This window comes from Euprymna scolopes, chromosome 25, assembly GCF_053919585.1.
Source record: "Euprymna scolopes isolate OS-2025 chromosome 25, ASM5391958v1, whole genome shotgun sequence".
In the NCBI taxonomy this organism is placed as follows: Eukaryota; Metazoa; Mollusca; class Cephalopoda; order Sepiida; family Sepiolidae; genus Euprymna; species Euprymna scolopes.
The window spans coordinates 92,474,027-92,497,211 of record NC_136506.1 but is presented as its reverse complement, the minus strand read 5'-3'; positions in this window follow the sequence as shown (position 1 = coordinate 92,497,211).

Below are 23,185 nucleotides of genomic sequence, written 5' to 3'. Positions count from 1 at the left end.
TGTCGTTTGTATTTCGCACCGTATGATGCCCACTTGTCCCCTATAGAAGGTGGGAGCTTTTCCACTACTTGCCGGATGCCGCGGGCAGTGTCCAAGGTGGCGAGGCCGGGTATGTCCCCTTCGTCCTTCAGAGCTTGAACCTCTGCAAGAAGATCGCTTAGGTCTCTGAGTTTTGAGTAGTCCCTTGTGATCTTAGGGAAGACCTCGAGTCTCTTGAAGATAGAGTCCTCGATGACTTCAACGGCTCCGTAGCATTTGTCGAGCCTCCTCCATATCTCATACAGTCCCTTTTCAGGCCGGTTGAAGTGAGCAGTCCTTAGTCTGTTGGCTTGGTCTGAAGAGTGTCTGCCGAGCCACTTCACCAGCATATCCATCTCCTCCTGAGGAGAAAGTCTCAATCCCGATATAGTGTTCAGGAACAACGCTTTCCAGACTCTATAGTCTTTAGGTTGGTCTGAGAATCTTGATAGACTTGAGGAGAGCATTTCTCGGCGGGCCATGTATAGTAAAAGGTCGTGTGGAGGGTCCAGGGTTTGGTCAGGAGGAGGTCGGATGTGCTGATCGGCAGGGGGAACGACTGGTGCCTCCGACTGTTTTAGGGACCTCTGGCTGATGACATAGTCGTTAGTTCGTTGTAATGCGTCGAGAGGCGGTAGGTCGAGCATGGTGTTGGCTTTGTGGCGACGAGAGGAGGTGACTGAGCTTTCATCTCTGCTGGAGCAGGTGGCTGTGAGGGCCACTTCCTTGCGCGCTTTTATTTTTTTTAATTTTGTTTTTAGCTCTACCTCTTTCTGTAGAGCGTTAATCCTCAACATTTCAAGCTCCTGTTCCAGGTCCGCTTCGCTGTCGATAAGGGCGAGATAAGCTTTAGCTGCTTCTGCTCTGGCCCGAGCTGAAGTAGACTTGGTTGAGGCTGAAACTTTCGACCGCGTGCGGTATGATGCGGCGGAGGACATCTTGCAATTGGTAATGTATCCGAGTGTAACGCGGCTGAGGATTTCTGTTGCTGCGCTAAATATTTTCCACGTGGACTGGGTAATCCGTTCAGCTACCAGAGATTTTTTACCGTTCTGGAACTCGCGGCAGTTATTCCTCAGAATCTTGCTTTCAGGTACCTACAATACCGTATAGCAGTCAACTTTAGAAAGCGTGCGTTGATCAGACAGATAAACTCAAATCAACATAACGAAAACAACTGGTACGTTGAAAACGTTTTATTAATTAGGTAAAAAATCTGAAACAAAAACAAAACAAATAGTTAAAAGGAGAAAACATAATTAAACAAAAGGAAATAATACATGAAAATAATTATGTTTTGGACAGGCTTCCAAATTAACAGATTCTTGGATATCTTATCATTTTCAATCAACTGTTAGGTGAAAGTCCGTAACAGTTAGAAAAGTGTCTTTTCTTTTTCTTATTATTAAATCGTTAGGTGAAAGTATGGAACGGTTATGTCTCCTTTTTACAAAGGTTGTTATTCTAGTGCGGTGCATAAACTACCCAACGCCCATGAAATAAAAATAATAGAAGTCTGAGAAAAGATATAAGTTCTGTGCGAGCGAAGAAGGAAATAATTAGAATTTCTACAAATTAAGTGTGGAAGTCACACACTAGATTAAATAAACAGAAACAGGGTTTCAAGTTCTTCGTAGAAGAAATAGCTAGGTAAAGGAATAATAGGATGTACTAAACGTACCTCATGGCTTAAACGGGGAAAGCCCAGTTCATGGAGTCGAGCAAAGTCAGTCTGTGTAGTTTTGAATTCCGCGGTGAAAAGGAGGGAGGAGGGACAGAATCGCAGAACGAGACTAAAACGAGATCCCGTGGATAGCGACATGACATTTTTTTTTCTTTTCTTTTTTCATTTGGAATGCCTAAACGGGTAAGTTTTCCATTAAAGAAAGATCAAGAAGGGAAGAAATAAGAAAGAAAACTATATATGAAAAAACTCGCACAGAGATGAATGAGAACGAGGCCCGAGGCACCGGTGCTCTTAAAGCGTGTGTCCCTTGTTAAAAAAGGGCCCGGTCTGAAGACAGAACACTATCATATTTTCATAAATCAGAGTCCATTTTCTGTAGGCTGTTTTTGAACCCAGTCAACGACGGGTACTTTTGCTAGTATATATATAAGTTGAATGCAATCAGCTAAAATCGAAACCAAACATACAACTCTCCATCCTCATTTCTTAGCTTCTGAGACACGCCAACAGTAATATCTATATATGTATTACATAGCAAATGCGAGCATGAAAAGTAATATGGTTAAGCTTAAACTTAGAAAAGCAAAAGGACTCGTTACGAAATTAGAAAAAAAAAACACAAGATGTTCTTGTAAAAAATATGATAAATTTATAACTTAAAATATTGCAGCATGAAGAATTAATTATATAATGTTTAATTGATTTTTTTTTTAATTCTTAATGCTGCAATATTTTAAATTATAAATTTATTATATTGTTTTACTAGAATATCTTGTCTTCTTCTCTTCCAATTTCAACAACTATCTTTAATCTTAACCATATTACTTTGCATGCTCGCATTTTTGTATGTAATCCATGATTTTTCTAGGCTTTGCTTTGCAAACAATCCACAAAAAATATTACCAACTTCTTAAATTGACTAAATAAAAAACTCAAATAAAAGACGTAATTAAACCAAAAGTCTGCTGCAAAAACAGAACAACTACAAGATAGCTGTTACGCAGGTGAATGACAGAGGGTAGTGAATTTGTGACAATTGATTTTTTATATTATTAGTTTTGTTGTTATTTTTATCATGAATTTGTTATTAATATTATTATTCCTATGTTTTATATGTTTATTATCTTAAATTTAAACACGTTTAAAATAATGGCAGCTTAATGAATCATGACATCGTGAAAGTATATGCTTTATGTTATTAATTGCCACATGACAATCGAATAGATATCAACATTGCTTTTAGTTGAAATTGACATAAAAAATTTAATAATGAGACGATTCCAATATTTTTCCCAATTCCGATACAATTACCGATCCCGTACTAAATTCCCGATTTTGATACAATTACCGATTTCGATTCCGATTCTTTATAAATCTCTAAATATTTAACTATAAAGATATTTTCCCCGATTTCTGTAAAAAAAAACACACACACACACATGTTAAATATGTAGATATTTTCCTAAACTTCAAAATACACTTGTGGAGAAAGATCCATCGATTTTAGCTTTACTGGTATTTTAATATCAATAAATATTTATTATTTTATCATTATTGCCAGCAATGGAAGATTTAGCTTTAAACAAAATCAAATAAAAAAGACAATTAAAAGAATCGTTTTTGGCATCGGAAAATAGGCACCATTTTTTTCGATCCGATACACCCAAGTTTGTCGATTTTTCCAATTTCCGATTCTGATTAATCGTCCCATCACTAATAAAAATTAAGTAGATAACATTGATTTTTTTAATGAAAGCTCAATTTTGCGGTTTTCGATTTTCATTCTTATTTCGAAAAAGTACCCAAGAACGTGAAAATATAACATGTTCTCTCGATTAAGAAAAGCAGTCGACGAAAAAAAAAATGTCTGTTTGGCGTAAGGCATCTATTTATAATTCTCACAGACAACCATCCACGAAGAACCAACAAACGTGTCTTCATGCCACATCGCAAAAGAAAGCACCTGAATTGCGGTTGACATTTCCGATTTCGACGCAACGGGCAGCTTTTCTTAAATAAAATCCTAACCCACCATGAATGTTCGCTAATACGAACTCTTCTACTTTCTGAATGTAAGTAATCAGTGTTCGTTTATACTGTAAGAACACAGTTTTTTTTTTTAATCTACCCATTTCAGCGAAAGTGTCTTCTTGGTGCGCGTGTGTGATGTTTTTCTTCAAAATTATAGCTTTTTTTGTTGTTTTTTTTTTTTCGTAAACTTTTATAGAAATACTTGATTTAGCTTTAAATAAAGAAACAATTACCCATACTTATGATTGCGAAAGCATGAAAAACTATAGGTATAAAATAATTATTAATATCTATAATTATATATCCATTTAAAGTTGCACGTTGTCTGGGGAATAAAGAAAAGGCGATCGGCTAGTTACATGGTACATTCCGATTTCCGGTTGTTAGAATACTCTCTTATTGCTTTACTTTGTTATGTTTCCATCTGGCATTTATAGGTGTTTAATTTCGTTCCAACTCATTTACAGAAAACAAAGTTCGACTTTCAAGTTAAGTATAACGTTATAAAGTTTTCTGTAAATAGGTTAGAAGATGGGTCTCCTTTACTCAATGGTGCATAGCCGCTAATAGTAGTGAGAATGGGTGGTATGGGCTTCAGCCTAGGTCTTTTCCATCCATTGGTAGTTATTTTCCTTTTATTTTAATACTAGCGAGGGGTACCCGGCGTTGCCCAGGTGTTTGGAGGTGTGTGGGGGGGTTAAAAATGTTTTGGTAGGTAAGTATGAGGATCGAACCCGAACCCTTGAGGCAAAGTTGTAAATTAAAGTGTGAAAAAAACAGTGCGACGTTAACCATTGCCTCACCGCGATATGCTAACAGAAACACGTTTGAATTTATTTAATTACTTGGATTTGGCAGGTGCCCATTTTTATGAGTTAATGAGGTCAAGTTTGACTGCGGGATAGTATTCATTTACTTCGGAACGCTTCTTTTTTTTTTTTTTTTTTTTTTTTTCCCCCAAGATGTTATAGAAAAAAGACTAACCCACATGCGGCGAGCGACAAATGTTGAATATTTATCTTCCCGAAATCGAGCAAATTAAATAGACAGGCCAGCTTCGTTGTTAACTGTGAGATATTACGATTTATATGTGATATAAAAAATTTTTAAAAGTTGTGAAGCGACCGACCGCTGCTCTGAAAAAAGCCTTTTGTAGACATACAGAAAAAGCGAACACACATACAAACATACATTTTCGCTTTTATATTTATAGATTATGAAAAGGATAAATTACTAAAATAAATTCAGAAGCTAAGTACGTGGCAGATAAAAACTTCTGTGCAGTTAAATAATATTTAATATAGGTAGTTGAGAGGGATGGGCTCTTATACCTTATACGAAATGTTGATGTTAGTGGCAATGTGACGTAAAGACGATTAGAGGTGCATAACATAAGATCTGTAATCTAGTTCTAACTTGCTTATTCGGATAAACTAATCAAAAACAGAAAAAAGTCTCCATGCATATTTTGAAATTTGGTCAATCCTAGAATGATTTTTTTCCTTCCCTGGATTCTGGCGTTTTTACGTTCACCTTATCATAAATTATGTAGTAGTTGATAAACACTTCCAACAATCCACATAGTTTGCTGGTCAGTGTAGCAGAGTGTGGGAAACAGGCACTCCATTTTCTCGGGAGAAGGGGAAGAGGTAAGGGAGTCTTGTGAGTAGTCAGAGTAAGGGACTTAACTCCTAATAAAATTACATGTACAACCACATTCATGGAAGAATATAAGGCTACAAGAACATTATTTCTAAGGGATGTCATGAACTTTTTCTTTTTCTTTTTCTTTTTTTTTTTTTTTGTTTTCCCGTTTTGTTAGATGAATTTTACGCAAGGGTGTTACACAAGTTATATCAATAAAGGAGAATTTAAAATGCATAAAATAAAATACGTAAACTATTTCTTACTTGCTTATTCGGATAAATCAAACAAAAAGAAAAATGTCTCCATGTATATTTTGAAATATGGCCGATCCTAGACTGATTTTTTTCTTTTTTTTTTTTTTTGTTGACTTCCCTGGAGTTCTGGTCACATTTTGTGCCTGGTTGTTGTGATTGCCGATTTTATACTGATTTTATACTGATTTTATACTGATTTTCTACAGATCATAAGAAATAAACATTTATCAGCCTCTTCTTTTCTCAGTCTTTCACAACTCTCCGCAAGATTCTGGCGTTTACCAACTTCAACATTGAAGTACTCCACATTGAAGTACTCCACATTGAATTACTGCAACATTGAAGTACTTCAACATTGAAGTACTCCACATTGAAGTGCTCCAACATTGAAGTACTCCAACATTGAAATACTTCAACGTTGAAGTACTCCACATTGAAGTACTCCAACATTGAAGTACTCCAACATTGAAGTACTCCAACGTTGAAGTACTCCAACATTGAAGTACTCCACATTGAAGTACTCCAACATTGAAGTATTTCAACGTTGAAGTACTCCAATATTGAAGTACTCCACATTGAAGTACTCAAACATTGAAGTACTCCAACATTGAAGTACTCCAACATTGAAGTACTCCAACAGTGAAATACTCCACATTGAAGTACTCCAACATTGAAGTACTCCAACATTGAAGTACTCCAACATTGAAATACTCCACATTGAAGTACTCCACATTGAAGTACTCCAACATTGAAATACTCCACATTGAAGTACTCCACATTGAAGTACTCCAACATTGAAGTACTTCACATTGAAGTACTTCAACATTGAAGTACTCCAACATTGAAGTACTTCAATATTGAAGTACTTCAACATTGAAGTACTCCACATTGAAGTAATTTATCATTAATAATAATAATAATAATAATAGTAATAATAATTATGATTATTATTATCACTTTATAAATATGTTATATTTATTGTTTATACTCATCTTGTGATGCATATTGCATCAGTCATATATAAAGTAAAGTAGATTTTCCGTGATTGATATGTTTTCTTATACTACAAGCTACGTAAAAATATCTTAAAATATTAGACTATGATTTACAGCAAATATTGATCCGTGTTGTTAAAAACAAACAAAAAAACTTTCAATCGATTTAATCGATTTTAATGCTTAATCTTGATGAATGTTTTTTTATTATCACAATCAGAATTATTTTTCATTATTTAACAGAAATTTATCATATTAACTCTTGTCTTCAAGTGGCTTTTAGCCTTGATGAGTAGTGATTTATTGGTAAAAGAAAATTACGTGAAAAACTAATGGACCGATTTTGAGGAAATTGGGAAAAAATGGCATAAAGGAATAACAGAATAATAGAAAAACAGAAAATGTCGATAATGGAGTGGGTGAATAATAAACTAATTATAAAACTGAATAGCGGACTGTAAGGACTATGATAATCACGGCCTAACAGAATAATGGAATAATAAAATAATGAAAAAACGGAATAACAGAATAAGTGAATAAAAGACAAATTGAATAACGGAATAACAGAATAAGTGAATAAAAGACAAATTGAATAACGGAATAACCGACTGTAAACAAATAACTAGGATAATCACGGACTAACGAAATAATGGAATAATAAAATAATGACGAATAATGAAATATAATTTTAAAAAACCGGAATAACAGAATAAGTAAATAACAAACTAATTGAACAAGCGAATAACGGACTGAAATCAAATCACTGGGATAATCCCAGAATAACGGAATAATGGAGTAATAGAATGATGGAAAAACGGAACAAAATGATGTGGATAACAGAATAATAGAATAAAAGAATAATATATTAAGAAAATAATGAATAGCTGGCTAAGGGAATAATGGAATAAAATAAAAACGTAATAACCGACTAAGTTAATAAGAGAATATCGGAATAAAGGAAGGACAACGTAACGGAATAACCGACAACACCAAAATCATGGAAGAAAAAAAAAGCATGAAAAGGAATAATTAAAATTGGAAAAAACGAATGAATGACAGAAACAAACAAACAAAATAAACAATAGAATGAGAAAAAATTAGGAAAAAACATTTTTTTCTTCGTCAAAGACCCTGAATAAAAAAGATTGAGAAAAAGCATTGTTGGTTCTTTTATTATTAATATATGCCGTTTGAAAAAATACTTACCTTCACCTGGAAGAGACTTCGGCGTTAGTTCTTCCAGTAAATGCAACACACACACACACACACACACACACACACACACACACACACACACACACATATATATATATACACACACGCGCGCGTGCGCGTTCTCTCTCAATCTCTCTCGCTATCTATTTATTTCACACACGCACTACAGACATATATATATATAGTACACTCTCTATCCATCTCACCCACTCTTTATCTATTTCACACACATAATTCTCTCTCTCTCTCTCTCTCTCTGTCTCTCTCTCTCTCTCTCTTCCCCCAAATCAACAGAGATTAGACCATTCCTGTAATGGTCCCGTCCCAGTTGACTTTGAGGTAGAAGTTTAGTTCTGTGCAATTGTAAAAAGTCCATATGGGCAGGCCTTGCTGATTCTCTTTGAGAAGAAGTGAGTTTATTGCTAATCGCCCGAGGTGCCCTTACCAGGAAATGCCGATCAGACTGCCCAGAGACTATTTGCGGGTCAGAGTGCCCCTCCTCAGGAGTGCTGACTTCTGAATCCAATTGTGTATGTGTGAGAGATAGATAGATAGATAGATAGATACATACATACATACATACATACATAGAGTTTGAAATATGTACATATAGGTTTAAAATAAATAATTGTATCTTCAGTTCTCACATCCGCGATCGAACACTTTATTTGATTTTTTTCATCGCCACCTGACACGCTTTATATATATATATATATATATATATATAAATATATATATATATATATATATATTTATATATATATATATATATATATATATATATATATATATATATATATATATATATATATATATATATATGATGGACTGTCCCATCAATTTCGACATAGTAGCTTCCGCCACAACCAAGTTTCCTGAAAATTCACACAGATGATTTGTTTATAGTGGTGAAGACTTTGTGTAGAACCAACCACACTTTTTGGAATTATTGCTGACTTGTGTCGGTACAAATGACTGCTACAAGACAGAGTATACAGTAGGCCGCAGGTTTTTACATCAGAGTTTCCTTCTCTTAGACGCATGGGACTATTTGCAGGCCAGAGTGCCCCCCCTCGGGGGCGCTGACTTCTCAATCCAACTGTGTATGTGTGACACGGTTTGCTAGTATATCTTTTCTGCGCATATTCACATCCAACAACAGCTTATCGGACGAGCATCATCGCGAACAAAGATGTCGTCCATTAACCACCTGGATATCGAAATGCAAACCATTTTTTATATTTTTTTTTTTTAAGAATTCACACACAAAAAAAAAGATGTTAGAGAATCCAGAAGCCAATCAAATCAATGCCTGCACTTATTTATTTTTCTTACATATCAAATGATAGCTTATCTTTTTTCCTTTTTTTTTTTTAATATATGAATTTTAAATCAAAAATATTATTTTTCCATTTCTGTTCAGATAAACACATGGTGCGGTCGACGCGAAGGCAGAAAACTAAGCAAAAACATATTTCGCGATTTCCGGTTCAGAAGAAAATTTCATGATTTTAACTCCAATTCTTGGTTGCTATAGAGTTATATTAGTCTGTGATTAAAATTATTTTGATAAATCAATCCATATGTTTATATATATATATATATATATATATATATATATATGTGTGTGTGTGTGTGTGTGTGTGTGTGTATATATGTATATATGTATATATATATATGTATATATGTATATATACATGTATATGTATGTATATATATGTATATATATGTATATATATATATGTATATACATACATGTATATGTATATAGATGTATATATATGTATGTATATGTATGTATATATATATATATATATATATATATATATATATATATATATATATATATACTAGCAAAAGTACCCGTCCTTGACTGGGTTCAAAAACAGCCTACAGAAAATGGGATCTGATTTATGAAAATATGATAGGTTATGAAAAGGAAGAGTTGTAAAGAGATATATTCGAATTTGAGGGTATCAAAACAAAAGCAAAATATAATGAAAGAAAAAATAAAATAGATAAACCCCATAATTTATTATACCATACCTGTTCACACTGAAACACTTATTACAATATTCTGTGGATCTATATTAAAAAACCTTGTTAAACTTTGTGACATATTTCCATTCTATGGAGGTCAGGCGCAAACGAACACCCCATAATTTTATTAGACCATATTTCTTCAAACTGAAATATAATTATCAAAGTATACTTACGCAGATAGATATGAAAAGTCTTTATTAAAGTTTGTGCCTATTTCACTTCTATGGAGGCCAGGCGCGAACGCAGACCCCACAATTTTATTATACCATCCCTATTTAAGTTAAAACATACTTATCAAAGTATTATCATGTACCTCTATATCAAAACACTTATAAACGTTTTTTTTTTTTAATTTTTTAATTTTTTTTTTCCATACTTTGTGGATCAGGCGCGTACGCAGACCCCACAATTCTAATGAATCATCATTATGCCAGATAAAACATACCCATTCATGTGTCTCGATACATCTATCATTATCTGTGATCAGTTTTCTATAATAGTCAACCATATAGGAGCCTATTCGTGATCAGACGCACACACAGACGTTCAGCTTTATATATATATATATATATATATATATATATATATATATATATATATATATATATATATATACAAGGTTCCTCAAATAAGTTTCCAGACTTTTTTGTACAGGCATTTAAAATTGTCATAGACTTTTGAAAAATTCAATATATTATTGCTATACATCTTAAGAGATGACTGACTAATTTTTATGATATCATGTTCAAATGTATGATTACAACAGGAATGGGAATACACCTTACTAAAGACTGATTGTCACAGCTGGTGAATTTCAAAAATGCAATCTGAACGTGAGGACACTTTAGAAAAACAATATGCAAAAAAAAAAATCTGTTTTAGACTTGGAAAAATGCCATGGAAACGTATGTAATACTTCAGACTGCTTTTGGACCATCTTGCATGAATCAGTTGTTGAGTGGCATAAGAGACTCGGGGGGGGGGGCAGAATGTCTGTAAGAGATGATGAGAGGCGTGGAAAGAGTAAGGACGTCAAAACACTAGAGTTGATTGGCCAAATAAAGAATTTCATGGATAAGGACCACCGTGTGTCTATAGAGACAATAAGTGCACAGTTTGATGCCAGTGTGGGAACTGTATACATAATTATTCCCGAGGAACTGAAGATGTGGAAGATTTGTGCAAAGGTAGCAGTCCACAACTTCATCTTTTTCACATACAATATTAACATTAATGCAGTTCCTTCCTACAGTCCAAACCTTACTCCTTCTGACATTTGGTTATGCCCTAACCTTCAGGAACACCTTAGAACAGGCATGTCAAACTCAGAGCCTCTCGGGGCAACAGGAATCAGTTTGTGTTGGCATGAGGGCTTCACCCCTACAATATTAATCAAAGTCGTTAAATAAAAATCTGTTTCTTTTACCGATAATTTAGAAACATGCCATAATTTAGTCATATTCAAGAATGCAAGTTAAAAGTACTTGTAGTTTAACAAAAGAATGTAATAAAGGAAATTAGCATGACATATAAATCTGTTCTTTATTTCGATATAAAAAAAATTTAAAAAGCAACACACATAGCCAACATGTATTTGAATGCAACAAATGCAATGCACATAAATTATAATTAAAAATGAACATTTATCATCAAGTACTCAAACATGTTTCGTGTTTTGTCCTGAGGTTTGACACCTCTTGTTCTTGACAAGCTTTGGTATGTCTGGCTGAAGTTTTTGTGTATTTCCAAGCTTTACAAGAAAAGATAAGTGTTTGTCAGTCAACCTAGTTCTCTGAGAAGTCTTTATTAATTTCATGAAGGAATATAATTGTCCACACAAACAGGTGGAACCAAACATTGCCACAATCCGTGTGACAAACTTTCTGAGATTTATAAACCTTTTCGGAAGGTATGAAAAGAAGTCAGGTATTACTACTTCAAATACATTTGCTCTGAGTAAAGAATCTGACTGCATTTCTAACAGTTTCATTTGTAAGCTTTTGTCTGCCTTAGTAACATCAAAGGTAAACGGCGCTGTGAATAATGCAAACTCTTGCTCAAAATATGAGAAATCACGAAATCTTTTTGAAACTCCTTTGACAATGATTCCAGGTAACTGTCATACTTGGCAAAACTTAGTGCTGACTTAGTACTGTTCCGGGCAATGTAAACAACTTGCCATCGTAATTGCCAAATCCTGGGTGTCTGAGGTGTATCAAACTATGTTTGTTTCGTCAAAAAATGGGCCTTAAAGGTGATTTGAGTAGTTCTGAAAAGAGTACTATTACAGAATAGCTAGCAAAAGGTAAAACTACTCTCGAAATATCGAAAATGATAGGAAGGTACCATCAAACTGTGAAGAACTTTGTCAAGGACTTTACAAAGGTACGTAAGAGAGCTGATAAAGGTAAATCTAGAGTTTTTTCACGCCGTTCTCTACTCCAAATTAAACGTGAAGTTGTTAAGAACCCTGGGCAGACAAGTCGAAAAGTCTTTGACCAAGCGGGAATAAAGATTGTCTCAAAAAGTACTCGATGTCGCCTTCTGAAAGAAGTGGCAAAGTCTGTTAAGCCTGTGACAAAGCCTTCATTGAAGCAACATCACATACAAAACCGCTTGAAGACAACATGAAATGGATTTTTCCAAAGTTTTATTCACGGATGAAGTGCGTGTAACTCTTGATGGCGTGTAACTCTTGATTGCTCCAGCAAGGAATGGGTCCTAGATGAACGACATCGTCATCAGCGTTTAAGGCGCCAAAAAGGTGGTAGTGGGATGATAATTTGGGCAGGGATTATCGGCGGTACTTTAGTTGGCCCATGGAGAGTCCCAGAAGGCGTAAAAATGACGTCAAATGCTTACATAGCTTTTCTGAAGGAGCACTTTGAATCATGGCTGGAGAAGCAAAGGTTGACGTTCAGAAGAACATTATTTTTATGCAGGATAATGTTACCTCGCATGCAGCAAACAAAAGCAAAGAGTATTTGCAACAACTGGGGTTTTCTGGACTACGGAAGATGGAGTGGCCCACGAATTCATCAGATTTTAACCCAATTGAGAACCTTTGGAGTATCATGAAGCGACGCCTCTATGCAAGTGGACGCCAATTTAAGAGCAAAGATGAGTTGTGGGATGCTCTCCAAGAGGTATCGCGAGGAATAACTGTTGACGAAATCACAAATTGACTAATTCTGTGGACCAACGTCTTTTACAAGTCATTCATAAAAAAGGATCGCATATCCCCTACTAATTATGTCACCGTAGAAATTGCTATGTAGTTATTGTGTTCTAAGCATATTTACTAGTTCATTTAATGTTTGAAAATTATTTCAATAAACAAGTTATGTGCATAATGTTTTTTTTCTCAACCTCGTTAATAACTTGACACACTGAAATTAACAGATATTCCTATCTTTTGCCATAGTTTCGCTAATACTGCTTTAAATACTTTTATTTTCTGACTGGAGTAGCTGAATAGTATTGTGAGCACTTTCTCAAAGTTTCATTGGATTTTTATTCACTCGTTCCTTAAATATTTAAAAAATGTAAACTCGTTAATTTGATATGCAGTATGTGTACATATATATATATATATATATATATATATATATATATATATATATATATATATATATATATACTAGCAGCGATTACCGACGTTGCTCGGGATTTGATGTATGATCAGCGACTGTTTCACACTCCAATATTTATATTGTCGTCGAAATTGATGAAATCGCCCATTTTTCGATCATATCGATTCATTACCTGCTCTAGTTGGGGACCCATCGCGGTGCATCGGGAAGATGTTTTACATGCCTCCCCGCAGTTCACAATATATTGTTATCTACATTGCACTGTAGAGAACCTAGTTGATTTTATAAAACTACTAGCATGGGTATCCGGCGTTTCCTGAGTGTTTGGAGGTGTGTGTTGAGCAAAAAAAAAAAAAATGGTAGTAGGAAAGAAGGCTTCAACCCGTACCGTGAAGGAGGAAAAGAACGGGAAAAAACGTGACGTCTTGCTGTTACGACCACTGTCAAACCGGAAGTGACGTAGGTTTAAATTAAGGCTAGACAATCGAAAAGAGGGAATGACTTTCGAAAATATTGGCGAAAAAAGCACCCTCTCCTTGTATAAAAGTGTCCAGTTGAGGGTGAAGAAAGTAATGTTTTTAGCCAATTTTTCGGTATTTGTTGTCTGAAGGGTCGAGCTTCAAAACGATACTGAGCTTTTGAAAATCCGTCGCCTCTGTCGAAAATTTTAGGAAGACATGCAAACATACATACATACATTTATATATTGATAGTTCAAATTTTTGACCCAAACCGATTAAAAAGCTTGCCCTATCTCTGAATACCCTTTATGTAAAATTTCAAATGTTTAGATCAGAAATTGTCTGAGTAATTTGGTAGAGACCGCAGAGGTCAATTTTTTAAAAAACTTTGACTCCTACTATGACCCCTTAACATTTATTGTTTTGGGCTCAAATTAAGTTATTAAGTTAGATCAATATCCAATGAACCTATATCTAAAATTTCAAGTGTTTATACCCCAAATTAGCGGAGGAGTTTGGTAGAGTTCTCAAAGGTCATATCGTTGAATTTTGGCCCCTTAACAGAAAAATTTCCGACTGAAAACTGATTATAAAGATTTTCCCAAATCTCAATACCCTGTGTATCAAATTTCAAGTCTGTAGACTGAAAATTGACAGAGTTATTGCGTATGGAAATGTACAGACACACACACACACACATGTGGTCATTTTTTATTATGATTTTTGTTGGCATTCATTTCTCCGATATCTTTCTATTAAAAGTCTTTTTAGAAGGATATCGCATACTTCTGGGAGTAACCACGTGAAGGTTGCCAACGTTCTTAAGTGGTAGTCTGTAGAACGAGCTGGGATTGACCTTAACACGCCCAGATTTTCGGCTCACGCCGTTAACCACTGGGCTAGCGTCACCTAACTGCTGCTGCTGCTGCTGCTGCTGCTGCTCTTGAGGCCCACTAAACGGCGGGATTCCGCTTGAAAGCGTTTCTCGCTTTGCAGTTTTCATCCGACCGAAGATGTTCTCCAATTCGGAGTTTTCGAATTCTTCACAAACAAATAATTACGTGTCACTTTTAATGAAAGCTACATGTGTCCGTCTCGATTGAATGCGTTACAAACCATCCGTATATTAATGGCTATGCCACCTCTTCTCGTTTCTCAAACTTTCTCTCTTTCTTTTTCTATTTCTTTCTCTTTTTCTTCTCTCTCTCACTTTGTTTCTCCCTATTCCACTCCCTCCCTTTCTATTTCTATCTATCTATCTTTCTTTCTTTCTTTCTCCCATCTACTTTTTTACTGTCGTCTTCTTTTATCTCTCTTACATTTTTAAGACTCTTTTGTTTTCTATCTTTCTTTCTTCCATTCTCATTCATTTCTCTCTATGTTTTTCTTTCTGTATTCATTTTTGTTTTGTTTTTTGTTTGTTTGTTTGTTTTGTTTTTTGGCGAACTGTTATCCTCATCTTCACATTTGTTGTTGGTTTACCAGGTTTCGGCCAACTCATCCTCTGGCCTTCTTCAAGTGATTAACCACAACAGGATGGGAATATTGAGTCGTGTAACCTATCCCCAATAAAAACTGCCTTCCATAGTTGTTGTTTCTCTGTCTCTCTCTGTCTCTCTCTCTCTCTCTTTCTTTGTTCCTCTCTAGCTATCTCTCTGGTGCCCGGAAAACTCGTCCCGGGAAAACTCGTCTCCGGAAAACTTGTCCCCTTTCGCTAGGTAGGAAAACTGGTCCCTTATTGAATAAATATCGATTGACAACACATTTTATGATCGTTCTTGAAGGAGATATTGTTTTTTAAAATAGACTATATCCCCCATAATATTTTTTAAAAATATTTTTACTTGTTTAATGTTTTTTTTTTTTTTAATAAAATCGATTTTCTAAGTGTCCGTTTTCTACCTAACTGGCTAAGTTCTTAGTGGTTTCACTTCTTTTAAAGCGTTTATTATGTTCATACAAAGTTAATTACAATTTTTTTTTGTTCTTATTTTAACGATGTTTTTTGGAGTCATAAAAACAATAATAAAAACAAAACCTGTAGGCTGTAGCTTTCTTTATGCTAACAACCAACGCCACAAGCATATCAATGTATAAAGCGTTTGAAATTTCATTAAACTTTTTACATCTCAAGACTAAAATAGGATTATTGCTTTTTAATTTAATTTTAGCAAAACTGATGATCGATTTAGTTTTTATTACTTACTAGCAGAGGGAAGGTACCCGGCGTTGCTCGAGTGTTTGGAGGTGTGTGTGCTCGGGCGGACGTGGGGGTGTTAATCAAAACATAAGAATAAGCGAAGTAAAAAAAAAACAAAAAAGAAAACAGAAAAACGAACGTTAAAACTTCTTTAAGGAATCTGAAAAATAAAGCGGGGAGTGCTCGGGCGGTGGGGGGGGGGTTAATCAGAACATAAGAATAAGCGAAGTAAATATTTTTAAATATAAAATAAAAATTAAAAAATCGAAAAAAACACACAAAAAATAACGTAAGGCAAACGAACGATGGTAAATGTAAAAATTGGAAAAACAAAAACAAAAAAGAAAACAGAAAAACGAACGTTAAAAGTTCTTTAAAAAATCTGAAAAATAAAAACCAAAAAAACAAAAACACCTGAAAAATGGCTTAAATAAGCCTGTTTCGATATAAGCTTAAATAAGCCTGTTTCGATATAAGCCTGTTGTGATATGAAAATTTAAAAAATCGGTGGGTACCCGGGTGTTTTTGGGTGTGTGTGGTTGGTCGGGGGTGGGGGTGTTAATGAAAATCTAAGAATATGCGAAGTAAAAAAAAAAAAACAGAAAAACGAACGTTACGTGAAAAATGGCTTAAATATCCCTGCTTCAATATTAAAATTTAAAAAATCGAAAAAAAAAAAAAAAAAGACATCTCACACCACGATTCGAACCCAAGACTTTTTTTTTAGTCCTTCTGGTGAATTCACGCGCTCAAGTAGGCATGACACTGAAGACGGTCATTGAGATCAATTATTACATACTTCCAGTATTTCAAGCCTCCACGCGTCACAACTTTTCCATCGCCACAGGACCATTTTTATAGACAAATGCCTGAGGAAGTATCTATACACAGATGATGTTACAGAGTCTTAGCTTTGTACGACAGCTAAGTCTCTCTCCGTTCAAAATGTTGAGATCCAGCAACAAGCAAGAGCAAGATAGCCAGCAAAAAGTTAAACTGCAGACAAGCTTAATGCGGGTATTGGTCTCCCGCTTTATGGTTTTTTAAATCAGAGATTTGCTTCTCCTAGAAAGGTTGCCTTCACCACGGCTTACAGGAGCCCTCTCCACCCCCAATACACATATACACGCACACAAATATACACGGTGCTAGTTGGCCGTTGACCCCGAAAAAGAGTTCATTCGCCCTTTTGAAGGTCTTGTTTTTAATCCTTCAGGGAGACTAGCCGCCCTCCTCACCAAACAAGTCTGGTGGGGGAACCAGTTTAGTCGCCGGTGACCCGACCATGAGGCAGGTAGTACTGGGTTACATGGTACCAGTAGCATAAGACATGACCTGACATACATACATACATACATATATTTTCGATTTTATAAATATAGAAGATGAAGTATCCATGAATTCCGCTACAAGTTTAAAACGAGAATTATTAAAAAGATTCTTTAATTCAATACTTTTAAATGACTGATGACCGGAAATTACATTGAAATATTTAAAAAAAAAAAAAAAATGAGGAGAGGAAGTATAAATTTGACGAACAAAATAAAATCACGAGGCAATGTTGTAATAATAATAATAATAATAATAATAAATAACAACAACAATATAATAATAGGTTTCTGAATTTCTGAGATTAGGATTGGTTGTTTGTATTATTTGGATTCATTGGGCTACTGTTCTCATCTTGAATGTAATTTCACAACCTTTCGGTCGATGAAACCTCCGACCTTCTTCAGGTGTATTTTGTCGAACTCGCGAATGTTTCTGTCGAAATTTGAACGAGATATCAAACGGAACCCTTTATTTACTTCACGGGGGTAGCATGCTCTTGTTCCGTCAGTCATGACTGGATAAAGGTTCGCAAGGACCCGTAGTGCAGTGGTTAGAGTACTTGGAAAAATCAATTGTAAAAGCGATATTCTATTGAAGGTTCAATTCTCAGTGTGGGCGACCGAAAAATACAATTGCGAATTACTTATCATGGTTAACGGATTTTTTTTTAATTCAATTTTCACCTCAAACAAGGCACTGTGCCGCTTTGAAGTAGGGGCTACTATCGGGGACATAAGTTGCAGGGACATTATAAAGGGCGATGAGTAGCAAGATGTTTGTTCACATTACACTTGAACTTCTGCATGTCAGTACAGTTGGGAAAGCAGAATCCCGGAAGAGAGTCCCAAAGTCTAGTAGTTCTGGGGAATAAACTATTGGAGTAAAAGGCTTTCTTACACCTAGGGATCTCTATTGTGAAGGGGTGAGACTTAGCAGCTTGTCGGGTTTGTCGAGGGTAGTCACGTCGAGGAGGTACAAGTGCTTGTAGTTCGGCAGAGCATTCACAATTAAAATACTTGTAGAACAGGCAGAGGGATGCAACATTTCGTCCGTGGGATAGAGGCTGAAGTCTAGATGACAATTCAGGACCTATCAGATTGGCAACTTTCTTTGGAACCCTGTCGAGAAGTGAGAGACAAGCAGCAGATGCACCAGCATAAATGTGACAACAGTACTCCATACATGGGCGAATGGTGACCTTATAGAGGTACAGGATACTTTCAGACGTAAGTAGTTTTCTAGCACGGTAGAGAGAGCCCACCTTCTTTGCAGCAGCCTTGGCAATGCTGTCAACGTATCTATTCCAGTTCATGTTCTCTAAAAACGTTAGGCCTATGAGTTTAAAGGAAGTATTTTTGGGCGATGTGTTCTTGACCATTGCTATTGGTGGTAGAGAAGGTTTAATGGTATTATTGAAGGAGACAAGCTTAGTCTTGGCAGCATTGAATGTGACCATCCATATTTGTCCGATGAATCTAAATAATAATAATAATAATAATAATAATAATAATAATAATAATAATAAATATACTTGTTGTCACTTGAACTTCAGGGAACACCACCAGTTGTTGTCGGGGTTGACCTGTATGAGAACTCCTAGGGAATGAATACTACTACTACTACTAATAATAATAATAATAATAATAATAATAATAATAATAATAATAATAATAATAAGAAGAAGAAGAAGAAGAAGAAGAAGAAGAAGAAGAAGAAGAAGAAGGTGGCGGAGGAGGCGGAGGACGACGACGACGATGAGAAGGAGGAGGAAGAGGAGGAGGAGGGGAAAAAGAAAAAAAAAAGATCCGGTACTTGTAAATTGTGAAAGCAAAAGAAAAACTTTAAAAAAAAAATGATTTCTTAATTTCCGCCATCTTGGAACTCTCCAGTTTTTTTCTGTCACCGCGGTCGTCTTGATTGGCGCCAAGAGTCGGAGAGATTCCAACCAGATAAACAACTTGCCTGTTAACTTGGCGTCTGTCATACAGGCTCGCTCTTAACACGGAATATGGAAGAGACGACCGAAGCAAAGAATTGATTAAACGAACGGGTGTCTCGGTTTGTCTATGGCTGTTTTAGAGACTTGACTTGCCCAGGACAAAACGGTGAATTACGTTTTGACAAGGGTTGTGAGTGATTTGGGGGAAGGGATAGTTTCTGGTAGATTAGGGCGTTGGGAATGATTAAAGTAAAAAGTGATAATAAAAAATGTAAATCGTTAGACAAAAAATCATGTCTGTTCCTTATTTTTGAGATGATTCTTGATAATTCGTATTATTTGGATTATTCGGACTACTGTTCTCATCTTGTGTGTTATTTGTAAAACTTGAGAATATTTCTGTTGAACTTGAAAATCTACACGAAATTTCGAACAGCGCCCTTTATTTAATCCACAGGAGTAGCATGCACTCGTTACGTCAGCCATGACAGAGTAGAAGTTAGGCCGTCTCTTTTTAACTGTGTCGTTGCATTTCCACCCTCTCGGACCCAAACGCTGTCCAGTACCGACACAAAGGAGCAAATAAACAAAAATCCGACTCGATTCTGTTTTCTGTTTTAACAAAAGTTATTTATTACCGTTACTTTCCAAAGAATGCCTGCTTCTTGTTTTTTTTTTGTTTTGTTTTTTTTTCGTCTGCCATGAGATTAACAAAACCTTGCCGTCTCGACACCAGCTTTCTACTCTAATAGTTTCTTCCTTTGAACAGATAGACTTTGGAATTCCCTTCCTTCTGTTTCCTCCCTGACTGTACTGATACACAGAAGTTTAAATATAACCTAAACCAACATTTTGTTCAATTTCCCTAAGCATGCTCCTAAATAGTAGTTCCTTACGTCTAAGTGGCGATATGCCTTGTTTGGGGTGAACGTGAGTAAAAATAGATGTTAGATGGATAGATTCCAGCCCAGAAAACAATAATGCTATCCCCATAGGGATTTTATCCCGAGCCTTCAAAATCAATAGAGATTAGACCATTCCTCTAATGATTTCCTCCCTGTTCGTTTTGCGGTGAATGTTAAGTTTTGTGTAATTCTGGAAGTCCACTCTCCCAGGCTTTGCCGTCTTTCTTGGAGAAGGGCTTAATTTATTGCTAATCGCCTTAGGCAAACTCACGGGGGATGCCGACGGGGCTTCCCGGGCACTTTTGCGGGTCAAAATGCCCCGCCCCATGGACGCTGGCTTCTCAATCACACTTTCCGACCCTGGCGTCTAAGTTCCTGCTGTGGGAGAGAACTAAATACCATAATGTTCCCCCATTGACTAAAGCATCGTTCATGGAATGTGGGGACCAAAGGACACAAATAAGGGAAGCAAGAGTTGCTAAAACTAAACCCAAGTTCCGTTTTTACTCTACTATAGTAGATATACTAAGTAAAATAGATAGCAACGCTATAAAAGAGAGTCACTTTTTCTTTCACAAAGACATTAAAAAGCATTAGAGGGTGGTTCAATCAACATAGAGCTAGAGGTGCAAGGGAGATGCACAGATAACGAAAAGACAAGTGATGTAATTATTCAGCTAATTATAAATAATTAGAACAATTCATCATTATCGCATGAATCCGAAGATCTTGTTGTTGGCATTGGTTTTCCCAATATTTCTCTAGTCAGATTTTTTTACTAGAAAGACGTTAGGGATTACGAGAGGGACCACGTGAAGGTTGTCAACATCCTAAATGAAAGTGATTTTTTTGTGGAAAGAACTGGATTCGAACTTAGGACACCTAGATCGTCAGTCCATGTCGTTGACCGCTAGGCCATCGTCACCTCGCATTAGAACAATTGAAACAGAAAGTTTTCAAGCATAACACAATCCCAGAACTAGGATATATATATATTATGAAAACTTTCTCACGCATTAAAAACTGACCATGTTCAATTTCGACCGCATGAGGAGGCAAGGAAATGGAAACAATCTCCAACGGATTTTTTTTTTTCTTTTTTTTCAGAAAAATATTTTTGTTTTCTCTCCTGTCTAATTTTGTCGCATCGCACACATTAGCTTAATCGCACACATTAGCTTAATTTCTGGTGGAAATATCTACTTTCTGCTTGTTCTACCTTAATATGGAAATTTCCTTTTCTTATAAATCTAACACATCCCACATCATATTATTAGCAACGAAACCTTAAGTATAACACCTCCTACACAAATTATTATTCATTTTTATTTTTTTCAGAAAACCTTTTCGTTTCCATTCCTTCGTATTCACAGTCCGATAATAACACCCGAAAATCACAATTTAACAACTCGATTCCGCCCCCACAACGCGTCGTTATCTTAAAAATAACAATTGCACAAAGATCCTCACCGCCGACGGTGAAAATATTTGGGGAAAATTCATCTGTCTTGTCAGATTACTGTTTGCGGACGTTGCAGGTAAACCAGTAGTAATTCTTTTCCCCCGTTTTTATGAAATTACTAGCTGTAATCCATTGCTCGTGATTCGTTCGTTTCAAAGTGTTTGGCGGAAATTACATTAAAGACAGGGACGCAACTATTTTGGGTGAACAGCTCTTTATTCCCATTCAAACATCGACGATTAATCAATGCTAAACTGTTGTTGCAATAACACAAAATGATTTGCGATGGTTATCGAAATATGCTTCGTTTTTTCTGGTTATTGCCAGTGAGCAATCATTGACAACGACTATATGAAAAAAATATTATCCCCGCCCCCCAAAAAAAGAGAGACCGAATAGCCAAGTAGTCAAGGAGGGAGGAAAGACCGAGGAGTGAGCACTGACCGGACTTCCACAGTATAAGTACGAAGAGAACTGGAACCTTGGGAAGGCTTATTGCCACTCAAATTCCAGTAAATACCAATGGCCACTGCCAACGAGAAATCAATGGCAAGCAGCTGTTGCGATAATGCAAATGTATTTGCAAATATTATCGAAGAAGGTGGAGAGTACTTGAAAATCTGGGGAGACTTGTTGTCACTCAGCTTCCAGGGAACACCAAAGACTGTATTCAATGAGACCTTTGATGACCTGTGTGAAAGCTCCTTGTGAGCCAATAATAATAATAATAGGAAGAAGAAGAAGAAGAAGAAGAAGAAGAAGAAGAAGAAGAAGCAGAAGAAGAAGAAACTGAAAGCGTATAATTGTAAGTTAGCCCACTATATATATATATATATATATATATATATATATATATATATATATATATATATATATATAATATATATATGGCGATTATGCTACACTGAATATTCCGCGTTTCATCCACTCTAGGACTCTTCAGCCTGAAGAGTCCTAGAGTGGATAAAACGCGGAATATTCAGTGTAGCTTAATCGCCATATATATTTTATAAATTACTAATTAGCTCTACCTACGTATTGAGCACTTTTGAAGTAAATGCTTTAAGTTTAGGCATAAATATATACTTTCGTATAATAATTTTATGTTAGTAAATTAAGTAGTTATATATATATATATATATATATATATATATATATATATATATATATATATATATATATATATATATATGTCGGCATTAACTGGCACCACACCAAATGGTCGGAGGGGTCAAGGAGGGTGGAAAGACCGAGAAAAGAAAGCACTAATCAAATGTCCAATGGATGACTGCAAAGAAGACTGAGACACCGAGGGGGCTTATTGCCACCAATATTTCATTGAAGTCCAACGAGAAATTAATGATAAACAACTGTTGCACTACGCAAATCAATTTACAAATGCT